Source organism: Callospermophilus lateralis, chromosome X, assembly GCF_048772815.1.
Source record: "Callospermophilus lateralis isolate mCalLat2 chromosome X, mCalLat2.hap1, whole genome shotgun sequence".
Classification (NCBI taxonomy): Eukaryota; Metazoa; Chordata; class Mammalia; order Rodentia; family Sciuridae; genus Callospermophilus; species Callospermophilus lateralis.
In genome coordinates this window covers 126,635,989-126,640,562 of record NC_135325.1, presented here as the reverse complement: position 1 = coordinate 126,640,562, position 4,574 = coordinate 126,635,989, and positions in this window count along the sequence as shown.

Genomic DNA, 4,574 nt, shown 5'->3' with positions numbered 1-4,574 from the left:
ATCCCTGGTAACCGCCCCCCACCCACGCCAAATATGACACTGACAAACTAAACAGAAAAGAATTCATTTTGAATTTAAGAAATCTCAAATTTTTCTTGGGACATAATGAACTACAGGATAATGTTTTGGGCCAACTATTAAACTTCCACACTTTGTGTATATTCTAGCTTCCAACAGTTTCATAAATGTGTTTTGTTTTTCCACACCAACAGCAATTTCAAGAACATTTGTTCTCATAAATGCTTCTATAAAGAGGCCAAATTCAGACTTCCTTTTAGATATTTAAGCATATTTTTTCATACAGAACCAGTTTTTAAACATTTCATTCATGCATGCAATATTTGAATTGTCACTATATGCCAAGCACTGTTAATAGATACTAGGGATAGGTGAAGAATAGAACATAAATCCTTACCATCAGAACTTATATTGTACGGCAAGAGAAACACAACAATTAAGATCAATGAAATATATAGCATGTCAGATTTGGTTAAGTAGGTTAGCCACATAGCTTATCAATAGGGATGGGACACTACTCAAAGTAGAAAGGGGTGTCCCTGGTAAATGATGGTATAAAAATACCCTAGAGCTAAGTACTAAGGGGGAAGTAAAGCAAGGAAAATATATTAGCATGCATTCATATGGGGAAAGAAGTAATAATTGCAAATTTACAATCGAAGTTTATATGTGAAATTATATTTATGTAGAGACCAAACAGAATTGAGGAGCACACCATGTAGAGATATCTGTATGTTCCTGGAGAAGCACTTTCATGAAAGAGAATAAGTAGAAAAGTCCTGTAGTAGGAGATATGTTCCAGAAACAGCCAAGAGACAAGTGTGTTGAAGTAGAATGAGCAAGACTAGCAGGGGGTAAATAAAACAGCAGGGGACTGGTTCATGTAGATGCATGTAGAGGAAATGGGAGGCCCAGATTGGGTACAAGGCTTTCTTTACAGAACATTGCAAGGACTCTGGTTTTGCTCTAAGATGGAAGGCACGGAAAAGTTTTGAGTGCATGTGACATCTGATCATAATCATACTGGACTGAATGGGGGCAAGAGTTGAAGTAGAGAGCCAAATTGGAAGGCTGTTACAGTGATCCAATTAGGGATGTTGGTGACTTGGACCAGAATGGTGCCTGAGGAGGTAACAAGAGGCAGTCAAATTATGGATATGCTAAAAAGTTAGAGTCAGAATTTGCTGATGGACTAAGAATAACATGTAAGAGCTTGGATGGGATTTAAGATGAAGAGAAGGAAGAAAAATCAGAAGTTTTTAACAAATTAAATTTGAGATATTAAGTTTTGCAGATGAAGATGTCAAGTAGGCAGTCAAATGTGAATCTGAAATTCTGAAATCTAGATGTCCATACTAGAGATAAAAATCTGGGAATTCTCAATGCAGAAATAATATTGACACAAGACTGGACGAGCTCCACAAATACATGAGGAAGAGGTCCAAGGTGTACGTTTAAGGAACACCAGAATTTAAAGGTCAAGGAGATAAGTGAAATCACATACGAAACTGAGGAGCTGGTAGGGAGGTGGGAGGAAAACCAGGCTACTTAGGAATCAAGCAGCCAGTGTTAAAGAAAGAGAGCAATCAATTGATAGTGTCAGATCCTGCTGATCGATACAATAAGATGAAGACTGACCTTTGGACTTCACAATGTGCAGGTCTGGAGACCTTGACTGGAGCAGTTTCTGTGGAGTATCACATAAAAATCATGCGGAAAAAAGGAATGGTGAGTACAGATAACAATTTCAAGGAAGTTTCTCTGAAGGGAAGAAGATACATAAAGATGACAGCTTCTGGAGATTTCAGAAGAGAAAACTTTTTAAAGATTCAGATGCAGCAGAGAAAGATTGAAGATCCACAAGAGAAACAAGTTGAAAGGGAGAATCTTTCTTCTCTACAAGATTTCAGGGATGGTTTATCCATAGCAACAGAAGGGGAAGTAGGGTGCAGAGGGCTCTGCTATGCACTACAATGAAATGTGTGTGGTTCTAAAACATGAACATTCTGAAAAATTACACCTACTTTTAGTGGTTGAATTGTGTTCCCCAGAAGTTATATTGAACTCCTAAGCCCAGGTACCTGTAAATGTGACCTTATTTGGAAACAGGATGATTACAGATGTAATTAGTTAAGATGAAGTCATAAGGAAATAGGACAGGGCCTCTAATCCAATATGACTAGTGTCTTTATAAAAAAAGGAAATATGGGGCTGGGGTTGTGGCTCAGTGGTGGAGCACTTGCCTAGCATGTGTGAGGCAACGGGTTCAATCCTCAGCACCACATAAAAACAAATGAACCAAATAAAGGTCCATCAACAACTAAAAAAATATTTTTTAAAAAACGGGGAAAATATGGAGAGAGACATGCACACAGGGAGAACACCATATGAAGACTGGAGTTATGCAGCCCCAAGTCAAGGAATTCCTAGAAGCCCGGGGAGAGGCCTGGAACTGACTGATGTCTCTAGCTCCTGAAAAGGAAACACAGCATGTCAACATTTGATCTTGGACTTCAGGCTTCCAGAAACATGAAGTAATAAATTTCTGTGTTTTGTTTAAGCCAACTGGTTTGTGGTACTTTGCGTAAAAGCAGCACTAGTGAATTAAAACACAACAATAACAAGGCATAAGAGGAAAACAAGTTTAGGACATATCATTTAAAATCAATACAATTCTATAGCCAGAACACTCAATAAAAAAGGTCACATGCTGCCAGGCACGGTGGTGCACACCTGTAATCCCAGCCACTCAGAGGCTGAGACAGGAAGATCGTGAGATCAAAGCCATCCTCAGCAATTTAGCAAGGCCCTAAGCAACTCAGCAAGACCCTGTCTCTACATAAAATATTAAAAGGGACTGGGCATGTAGCTGAGAGGTTAAGCACTTCTGGGTTCAATACCAAGTGCCAAAATTAATAAACAAATAAATACCTAAAATAAACCCTTAAAACATTCAAGGAAAAAAAGGCCATTAGTACCTGGGAAAAACATGCACAGTGCCCCGGCCAGAACTTAGCTGTCTGGAGGCTGCACTTGGGATTGTTAAAAATACACCATATAGGACTGGGGTTGTGGCTCAGCAGTACAGAGCTTGCCTACCACGCGTGAGGCCCTGGGTTCGATCCTCAGCACCACATAAAATAAATAAAATAAAGATACTATGTCCAACTACAACTAAAAAAAAATTATTTAAAAAAATACACCATACACTACCCTGGAAATGCTTATAATGCTTCGTTTAGGGAAGGAATGGGGGGGAGTGCTGAGATTAGGAGGATGGAGCAGAACCAGTGGGACAAAGCACAGAGTAGGTACAGAGGCTTCTACTGCTAGCAAAGCAGTTGTGCTGAGGGCTTCAGTTATAATTCTTGTGCTACTCTGACCCACCTTGCTGAAAAACTACTTTGGAACCAAACACAGTTTCTATTATATTAATATTGGACCCTATTTTTCAGATGAACTTGAACATAGGCTTATAAATACAAGCAGATCAGGGTAGATGTGAGATGATAGAATGTGTGGAGATTCCTCCAGTTGCTTCCATCCTTTTGGCGAACAAAGAAGCAGGGACATCAGCTGATAGCAATAATGGATAGAGAATGTGTCAGGATTTGAGGCCAAGAAAAGAGGGTACCTACCAGTACTGAAGAAAAGGGGAGCAAGGAGATGACTACACAGTGTCAGTGGCCATTTGCAATCTGCAGTCATGACTTTTTAGCCACATTAAGCTATTCAGGAATTGGATTAAACCAAAACTGTGACCTAGCCAAGTCAGTACAACAAAACTGGATGGGGACACAGGTACTAATAACATGTGCAAGGAAGTGATCACAATGTACCACAAAAGGAGAGAAGTGGGTCTTTGCCTAGTGTGCATGAAGCACTGGGTTTCACCCTCAGCACCACATGAAAATAAATAAATAAAATAAAGGTATTTTATAATTAAAAAAAAGGAGAGAAGTGATCTCACATATAGAAATCCTAAAGAGTCCACCAAAAACTATTAGAACTAATAAGTTAAAAAAATTAAGTTACAAAAACAAAGTACAAAATCAATATCATTTCTATATGCTAACGATTAATTGTCTTAAAAAGAAACCAAGAAAACAATCCCATTTACAATATTTACAAAAAATAACTAGGAATTAATTTAACCAATGGAGTAAAAGATGCACATACATAATACTATTACAGAAATTGAAGAAAACACAATAGAAAGATATCCCATATTCATGGGTTGGAAGAATTAATAATGCTAATTCATACCCAAAGCAATACACAGATTCAAGATGATCACTACTAAAATTCCAATGCCATTTTTCACTGAAACAGAAAAAAATAATCTTAAAGTTTATAAAGAAGCACCAAAAATACCTAATAGCCAAAGCAATCTTATGTATAAAGAACACAGCCAGAGGGCTGGTGTTGTAGCTCAGTAGTAGAGCACTTGCCTCACATGCATGAGGCTCTAGGTTTGATCCTCAGAACCACATAAAAAATAATAAGACATTGTGTCCATCTACAACTAAAAAAATTGAAAAAAAGAACACAGCCAT